Genomic DNA, 9,977 nt, shown 5'->3' on the forward strand with positions numbered 1-9,977 from the left:
TTGACCATGACGAACCTACGAACTATGAGGAAGCGATGATGAGCCCAGATTCCGCAAAATGGCTTGAGGCCATGAAATCTGAGATGGGATCCATGTATGAGAACAAAGTGTGGACTTTGGTTGACTTGCCCGATGATCGGCAAGCCATCGAGAATAAATGGATCTTCAAGAAGAAGACTGATGCTGACGGTAATGTTACTGTCTACAAAGCTCGACTTGTTGCGAAAGGTTTTTGACAAGTTCAAGGAGTTGACTACGATGAGACCTTCTCACCCGTAGCGATGCTTAAGTCCGTCCGAATCATGTTAGCAATTGCCGCATTTTATGATTATGAAATTTGGCAAATGGATGTAAAGACTGCATTCCTGAATGGATTTCTGGAAGAAGAGTTGTATATGATGCAACCTGAAGGTTTTATCGATCCAAAGGTGCTAACAAAGTGTGCAAGCTCCAGCGATCCATTTATGGACTGGTGCAAGCCTCTCGGAGTTGGAAATAACATTTTGATAGTGTGATCAAAGCATATGGTTTTATACAGACTTTTGGAGAAGCCTGTATTTACAAGAAAGTGAGTGGGAGCTCTGTAGCATTTCTAATATTATATGTGGATGACATATTGTTGATTGGAAATGATATAGAATTTCTGGATAGCATAAAAGGATACTTGAATAAGAGTTTTTCAATGAAAGACCTCGGTGAAGCTGCTTATATATTGGGCATCAAGATCTATAGAGATAGATCAAGACGCTTAATTGGACTTTCACAAAGCACATACCTTGATAAAGTTTTGAAGAAGTTCAAAATGGATCAAGCTAAGAAAGGGTTCTTGCCTGTGTTACAAGGTGTGAAGTTGAGTAAGACTCAATGCCCGACCACTGCAGAAGATAGAGAGAAAATGAAAAAGTGTTCCCTATGCTTCAGCCATAGGCTCTATCATGTATGCAATGCTGTGTACCAGACCTGATGTGTGCCTTGCTATTAGTTTAGCAGGGAGGTACCAAAGTAATCCAGGAGTGGATCACTGGACAGCAGTCAAGAACATCCTGAAATACCTGAAAAGGACTAAGGATATGTTTCTCGTTTATGGAGGTGACAAAGAGCTCATCGTAAATGGTTATGTCGATGCAAGCTTTGACACTGATCCGGACGATTCTAAATCGCAAACCGGATACGTGTTTATATTGAACGGTGGAGCTGTCAGTTGGAGCAGTTCTAAACAAAGCGTCGTGGCGGGATCTATGTGTGAAGCGGAGTACATAGCTGCTTCGGAAGCAGCAAATGAAGGAGTCTGGATGAAGGAGTTCATATCCGATCTAGGTGTCATACCTAGTGCATCGGGTCCAATGAAAATCTTTTGTGACAATACTGGTGCAATTGCCTTGGCAAAGGAATCCAGATTTCACAAGAGAACCAAGCACATCAAGAGACGCTTCAATTCCATCCGCGATCAAGTCCAGGTGGGAGACATAGAGATTTGCAAGATACATACAGATCTGAATGTTGCAGACCCGTTGACTAAGCCTCTCTCACGAGCAAAACATGATCAGCACCAAGGCTCCATGGGTGTTAGAATCATTACTGTGTAATCTAGATTATTGACTCTAGTGCAAGTGGGAGACTGAAGGAAATATGCCCTAGAGGCAATAATAAAGTTATTATTTATTTCCTTATATCATGATAAATGTTTATTATTCATGCTAGAATTGTATTAACCGGAAACATAATACATGTGTGAATACATAGACAAACAGAGTGTCACTAGTATGCCTCTACTTGACTAGCTCGTTGATCAAAGATGGTTATGTTTCCTAACCATAGACATGAGTTGTCATTTGATAAACGGGATCACATCATTAGGGAATGATGTGATTGACTTGACCCATTCCGTTAGCTTAGCACTTGATCATTTTAGTTTACTGCTATTGCTTTCTTCATGACTTATACATGTTCCTATGACTATGAGATTATGCAACTCCCGATTACTGGAGGAACACTTTGTGTGCTACCAAACGTCACAACGTAACTGGGTGATTATAAAGGTGCTCTACAGGTGTCTCCGATGGTACTTGTTGAGTTGGCATAGATCGAGATTAGGATTTGTCACTCCGATTGTCGGAGAGGTATCTCTGGGCCCTCTCGGTAATGCACATCACTATAAGCCTTGCAAGCAATACAATGAGTTAGTTGCGGGATGATGCATTACGGAACGAGTAAAGAGACTTGCCGGTAACGAGATTGAACTAGGTATTGAGATACCGACGATCGAATCTCGGGCAAGTAACATACCGATGACAAAGGGAACAACGTATGTTGTTATGCGGTTTGACCGATAAAGATCTTCGTAGAATATGTAGGAGCCAATATGAGCATCCAGGTTCCGCTATTGGTTATTGACCGGAGAGTGTCTCGGTCATGTCTACATAGTTCTCGAACCCGTAGGGTCCGCACGCTTAATGTTCGGTGACGATCGTATTATGAGTTTATGTGATTTGATGTACCGAAGGTAGTTCGGAGTCCCGGATGTGATCACGACATGACGAGGAGTCTTGAAATGGTCGAGACATAAAGATTGATATATTGGACGACTATATTCGGATACCGGAAGTGTTCCGGGTGATTTCGGAGAAAACCGGAGTGCCGGAGGGTTACCGGACCCCCCGGAGAAGTAATGGGCCACATGGGCCTTAGTGGAGAGAGAGAGGGCCGGCCAGGGCAGGCCCACGCCCCCTCCCCCTCTGGTCCGAATTGGACTAGGGAAGGGCGGCGCCCCCCTTTCCTTCTCCCTCTCCTCCTTCCTTTCCCCCTCCTAGTAGGAGTAGGAAAGGGGAGTCCTACTCCTACTAGGAGAGGACTCCTCCTGGCGCGCCTGCAAGGGCCGGGGCTGATACGTCTCCAACGTATCTATAATTTTTGATTGCTCCATGCTATATTATCTACTGTTTTGGACATTATTGGGCTTTATTATCCACTTTTATATTATTTTTGGGACTAACCTATTAACCGGAGGCCCAGCCCAGAATTGTTGTTTTTTGCCTATTTTAGGGTTTTGAAGAAAAGGAATATCAAACGGAGTCCAAACGGAATGAAACCTTCGGGAACGTGATTTTCTCACGAACATGATCCAGGAGACTTGGACCCTACGTCAAGAAAAAGGAGGAGGCCACGAGGTAGGGGCGCGCCCTCCCACCCTCGTGGGCCCCCTGTTGCTCCACCGACGTACTCCTTCCTCCTATATATACCTACGTACCCCCAAACGATCAGATACGGAGCCAAAACCCTAATTCCACCGCCGTAACTTTCTGTATCCACGAGATCCCATCTTGGGGCCTGTTCCGGAGCTCCGCCGGAGGGGGCATCCATCACGGAGGGCTTCTACATCAACACCATAGCCCTCTCCGATGAAGTGTGAGTAGTTTACCTCAGACCTTCGGGTCCATAGTTATTAGCTAGATGGCTTCTTCTCTCTTTTTGGATCTCAATACAATGTTCTCCCCCTCTCTTGTGGAGATCTATTCGATGTAATCTTCTTTTTGCGGTGTGTTTGTTGAGACCGATGAATTGTGGGTTTATGATCAAGTAATCTATGCAATATTTGAATCTTCTCTGAATTCTTTTATGTATGATTGGTTATCTTTGCAAGTCTCTTCGAATTATCAGTTTGGTTTGGCCTACTAGATTGATCTTTCTTGCAATGGGAGAAGTGCTTAGCTTTGGGTTCAATCTTGCGGCGTCCTTTCCCAGTGACAGTAGGGGCTGCAAGGCACGTATTGTATTGTTTCCATCGAGGATAACAAGATGATTTTTTTATCATATTGCATGAATTTATCCCTCTACATCATGTCATCTTGGTTAAGGCGTTACTCTGTTTTCATGAACTCAATACTCTAGATGCATGCTGGATAGCGGTCGATCAGTGGAGTAATAGTAGTAGATGCAGGAAGGAGTCGGTCTACTTGTCTCAGACGTGATGCCTATATACATGATCATACCTAGATATTCTCATAACTATGCTCAATTCTGTCAATTGCTCAACAATAATTCGTTCACCCACCGTAAAATACTTATGCTCTTGAGAGAAGCCACTAGTGAAACCTATGGCCCCCGGGTCTATCTTCATCATATTAATCTTCCAATACTTAGTTATTTCCTTTGATTTTATTTTACTTTGCATCTTTATCACAAAAATACCAAAAAAATTATTTTATCATATCTATCAGATCTCACTCTCGTAAGTGACCGTGAAGGGATTGGCAACCCCTTATCGCGTTGGTTGCGAGGAGTTATTTGTTTTGTGCAGGTACGAGGGACTCGCGCGTAGCCTCCTACTAGATTGATACCTTGGTTCTCAAAACTGAGGGAAATACTTACACTACTTTGCTTCACCACCCTTTCCAATTCAAGGGAAAACCAACGCAAGTGCTCAAGAGGTAGCAAGAAGGATTTCTGGCGCCGTTGCCGGGGAGTCTACGCAAAAGTCAACATACCAAGTACCCATCACAACCCTTATCTCCCGCATTACATTATTTGCCATTTGCCTCTCATTTTTCTCCCCCCCACTTCACCCTTGCCGTTTTATTCGTTCTCTCTCTCTATCTTCCCTCTCTTTCTCTATTTGCCTCTTTTTGCCCGCTTGCTTTTTGTTTGCTTGTGTGTTGGATTGCTTGCTTGTCACGATGGCTCAAGATAACACTAAATTGTGTGACTTTACCAATACCAACAACAATGATTTTATTAGCACTCCGATTGCTCCTCTTACCGATGCTGAATCTTGTGAAATTAATGTCGCTTTGCTGAATCTTGTCATGAAAGATCCGTTTTCCGGCCTTCCTAGTGAAGATGCCGCTACCCATCTAAATAGCTTTGTTGATTTGTGTGATATGCAAAAGAAGAAAGATGTGGACAACGATATTGTTAAGTTGAAGCTATTTCCTTTTTCGCTTAGAGATCGTGCTAAAGCTTGGTTTTCGTCTTTGCCTAAAAATAGTATTGATTCTTGGAACAAGTGCAAAGATGCTTTTATCTCTAAGTATTTTCCTCCTGCTAAGATCATCTCCCTTAGAAACGATATTATGAATTTTAAGCAACTTGATCATGAACATGTTGCACAAGCTTGGGAGAGGATGAAATTAATGATACGCAATTGCCTTACTCATGGTTTGAATTTGTGGATGATTATACAATTTTTTTATGCCGGATTGAATTTTGCTTCTAGAAATATTTTAGATTCAGCCACGGGAGGCACTTTTATGGAAATCACTTTAGGAGAAGCTACTAAACTCCTAGATAATATTATGGTTAATTATTCTCAATGGCATATTGAAAGATCTACTAATAAAAAGGTGCATGCGATAGAAGAAATTAATGTCTTGAGTGGAAAGATGGATGAACTTATGAAATTATTTGCTACTAAGAGTGTTTCTTCTGATCCTAATGATATGCCCTTGTCTACTTTGATTGAGAATAATAATGAATCTATGGATGTGAATTTTGTTGGTATGAACAATTTTGGTAACAACGCGTATAGAGGAAATTTTAATCCTAGGCCTTATCCTAGTAATCCCTCTAATAATTATGGTAATTCCTACAACAATTCTTATGGAAATTATAATAAGATGCCCTCTGATTTTGAATCTAATATTAAAGAATTTATTACTTCGCAAAAGAATTTCAATGCTTTGATTGAAGAGAAATTGCTTAAAGTTGATGATTTGGCTAGGAACGTTGATAAAATTTCTCTTGATGTTGATTCTTTAAAGCTTATATCTATTCCTCCTAAGCATGATATCAATGAGTCTCTCAAATCCATGAGAATTTCCATTGATGAGTGCAAAGAAAGAACCGCTAGGATGCGTGCTAAGAAAGATGCCTTTATAAGAGCGTGTTCTTCTAGTTCCTATGAAAATAAAGATGAAGATCTAAAAGTTATAGATGTGTCCCCTATTAAATCTTTGTTTTGCAATATGAATCTTGATAATGATGGGACTGAATACGATCCACCTTTACCTAGAAGGCGTTCCAAAAATTCGGAGTTTTTAGATCTTGATGCTAAATTTGATGAAAGTGGGACTAAAGAAATTAAAACCCTAGATGTTGCTAAACCCACTATTTTAGATTTCAAGGAATTTAATTATGAAAATTGCTCTTTGATTGATTGTATTTCCTTGTTTCAATCCGTGCTAAATTCTCCTCATGCTTATAGTCAAAATAAAGCGTTTACTAAACATATCGTTGATGCCTTGATGCAATGTTATGAAGAAAAACTTGAGTTGGAAGTTTCTATCCCTAGAAAACTTTATGATTATTGGGAACCAACTATTAAAATTAAGATTAAAGATCATGAGTTCTATGCTTTATGTGATTGGGTGCTAGTGTTTCCATGATTCCAAAGACTTTGTGTGATTTGTTAGGTTTCCGTGATTTTGATGATTGCTCTCTAAACTTGCACCTTGTGGGTTCCACTATTAAGAAAACAATGGGAAGAATCAATGATGTTCTTATTGTCGCAAATAGGAATTATTTGCCCATAGATTTTATTGTTCTTGACATAGATTGCAATCCTTCATGTCCTATTATCCTTGATAGACCTTTCCTAAGAACGATTGATGCAATTATTGATATGAAGGAAGGAAATATTAGATTCCAATTTCCATTAAGGAAAGGCATGGAACACTTTCCTAGAAAGAAAATTAAATTACCTTATGAATATATTATGAGAGCCACTTATGGATTGCCTACCAAAGATGGCAATACCTAGATCTATCCTTGCTTTTTATGCCTAGCTAGGGGCGTTAAACGATAGCGCTTGTTGGGAGGCAACCCAATTTTATTTTTATTCCTTGATTTTTTGATCCTGTTTAGTAATAAATAATTTACCTAGCCTCTGTTTTGGTTGTGTTGTTTGTGTTTAATTAGTGTTTGTGCCAAGTAGAACCGTTCGGAAGACTTGGGGAAAGTCTTGATATCTTGCTGTAAAAAACAGAAACTTTAGCGCTCACGAGAACTGCTGCCATTTTTATTTGGAAAGTGCTATTTAGTTAATTCATTTTTCAGATTATTAATATATAAATTACTCACGTCCATAAATTTATTTTAGAATTTTTGGGGTTCCAGATCTTGCGCTAGCTACAGATTACTATAGACTGTTCTGTTTTTGACAGATTCTGTTTTTCGTGTGTTGTTTGCTTATTTTGATGAATCTATGGCTAGTAAAATAGTTTATAAACCATAGAGAAGTTGGAATACAGTATTTTTAACACCAATATAAATAGAGAATGAGTTCATTACAGTACCTTGAAGTGGTCTTTTGTTTTCTTTCGCTAACGGAGCTCACGAGATTTTCTACTTTAAGTTTTGTGTTGTGAAGTTTTCAAGTTTTGGGTAAAGATTTGATGGATTATGGAACAAAGAGTGGCAAGAGCCTAAGCTTGGGGATTCCCATGGCACCCCCAAGATAATCTAAGGACACCTAAAAGCCAAAGCTTGGGGATGCCCCGGAAGGCATCCCCTCTTTCGTCTGCTTCCATCGGTAACTTTACTTGGAGCTATATTTTTATTCACCACATGATATGTGTTTTGCTTGGAGCGTCTTGTATGATTTGAGTCTTTGCTTTTTAGTTTACCACAATCATCCTTGCTGTACACACCTTTTGAGAGAGCCATACATGATTTGGAATTTGTTAGAATACTCTATGTGCTTCACTTATATCTTTTGAGTTATATAGTTTTGCTCTAGTACTTCACTTATATCTTTTAGAGCACGGTGGTGGATTTGTTTTATAGAAACTATTGATCTCTCATGATTCACTTAGATTATTTTGAGTGTCTTAAATAGCATTGTAATTTGCTTAAATAATCCTAATATGCTAGGTATTCAAGATTAGTAAATTTTTTCTTATGAGTGTTTTGAATACTAAGAGAAGTTTGATGCTTGATGATTGTTTTGAGATATGGAGGTAATAATATCAAAGTCGTGCTAGTTGAGTAGTTGTGAATTTGAGAAATGCTTGTGTTGAAGTTTGCAAGTCCCGTAGCATGCACGTATGGTAAACGTTATGTAACAAATTTGAAACATGAGGTGTTCTTTGATTGTCCTCCTTATGAGTGGCGGTCGGAGACGAGCGATGGTCTTTTCCTACCAATCTATCCCCCTAGGAGCATGCGCGTAGTGCTTGGTTTTTGATGACTTGTAGATTTTTGCAATAAGTATGTGAGTTCTTTATGACTAATGTTGAGTCCATGGATTATACGCACTCTCACCCTTCCATCATTGCCAGCCTCTTCGGTACCGTGCATTGCCCTTTCTCACATTGAGAGTTGGTGCAAACTTCGCCGGTGCATCCAAACCCCGTGATATGATACGCTCTTTCACACATAAACCTCCTTATATCTTCCTCAAAACAGCCACCATACCTACCTATTATGGCATTTCCATAGCCATTCTGAGATATATTGCCATGCAACTTTCCACCATTCCGTTTATCATGACACATTCATCATTGTCATATTGCTTAGCATGATCATGTAGTTGACATAGTATTTGTGGCAAAGCCACCATTCATAATTCTTTCATACATGTCACTCTTGGTTCATTGCATATCCCGGTACACCGCCGGAGGCATTCATATAGAGTCATCTTTTGTTCTAGCATCGAGTTGTAATCATTGAGTTGTAAATAAATAGAAGTGTGATGATCATCATTTTCTAGAGCATTGTCCCAAGTGAGGAATTAAAAAAAGAGAAATTCCATAAAAAAGAAGAGAAGGCCAAAAAAAGAGAGAGAAAGAGAGAAGGGACAATGCTACTATCCTTTGCCACACTTGTGCTTCAGAGTAGCACCATAATCTTCATGATAGAGAGTCTTTTGTTTTGTCACTTCCATATAGTAGTGGGAATTTTTCATTATAGAACTTGGCTTGTATATTCCAACAATGGGCCTCCTCAAGTGCCCTAGGTCTTCGTGAGTAAGCAAGTTGGATGCACACCCACTTAGTTTCTTTTGTTGAGCTTTCATACATTTATAGCTCTAGTGCATCCGTTGCATGGCAATCCCTACTACTTGCATTAACATCAATCGATGGGCATCTCCATAGCCCATTGATTATCCTCGTTGATGTGAGACTTTCTCCTTTTTTGTCTTCTCCACATAACCCCCATCATCATATTCTATTCCATCCATAGTGCTATGTCCATGGCTCGCGCTCATATATTGCGTGAAAGTTTATAGGTTTGAGATTACTAAAGTATGAAACAATTGCTTGGCTTGTCATCGGGGTTGTGCATGATGAGAGCATTCTTGTGTGACGAAAATGGAGCATGACTAAACTATATGATTTTGTAGGGATGAAGTTTCTTTGGCCATGTTATTTTGAGAAGACATAATTGCTTAGTTAGTATGCTTGAAGTATTACTATTTTTATGTCAATATGAATTTTTATCTTGAATCTTTTGGATCTGAATATTCATACCACAATTAAGAAGAATTACATTAAAATTATGCCAAGTAGCATTCCACATCAAAAATTCTGTTTTTATCATTTACCTACTCGAGGACGAGCAGGAATTAAGCTTGGGGATGCTTGATACGTCTCCAACGTATCTATAATTTTTGATTGCTCCATGCTATATTATCTACTGTTTTGGACATTGTTGGGCTTTATTATCCACTTTTATATTTTTTTGGGACTAACCTATTAACCGGAGGCCCAACCCAGAATTGCTGTTTTTTTGCCTATTTTAGGGTTTCGAAGAAAAGGAATATCAAACGGAGTCCAAACGGAATGAAACCTTTGGGAACGTGATTTTCTCACCGAACATGATCCAGGAGACTTGGACCCTACGTCAAGAAATAAAGGAGGAGGCCACGAGGTAGGGGGGCACGCCTACCCCCCCAGGCGCGCCCTCCACCCTCGTGGGCCCCCTGTTGCTCCACCGACATACTCCTTCCTCCTATATATACCTACATACCCCCAAACAATCAG

The sequence above is a fragment of the Triticum urartu genome, chromosome 1 (assembly GCF_003073215.2).
Source record: "Triticum urartu cultivar G1812 chromosome 1, Tu2.1, whole genome shotgun sequence".
NCBI classification, from domain to species: Eukaryota; Viridiplantae; Streptophyta; class Magnoliopsida; order Poales; family Poaceae; genus Triticum; species Triticum urartu.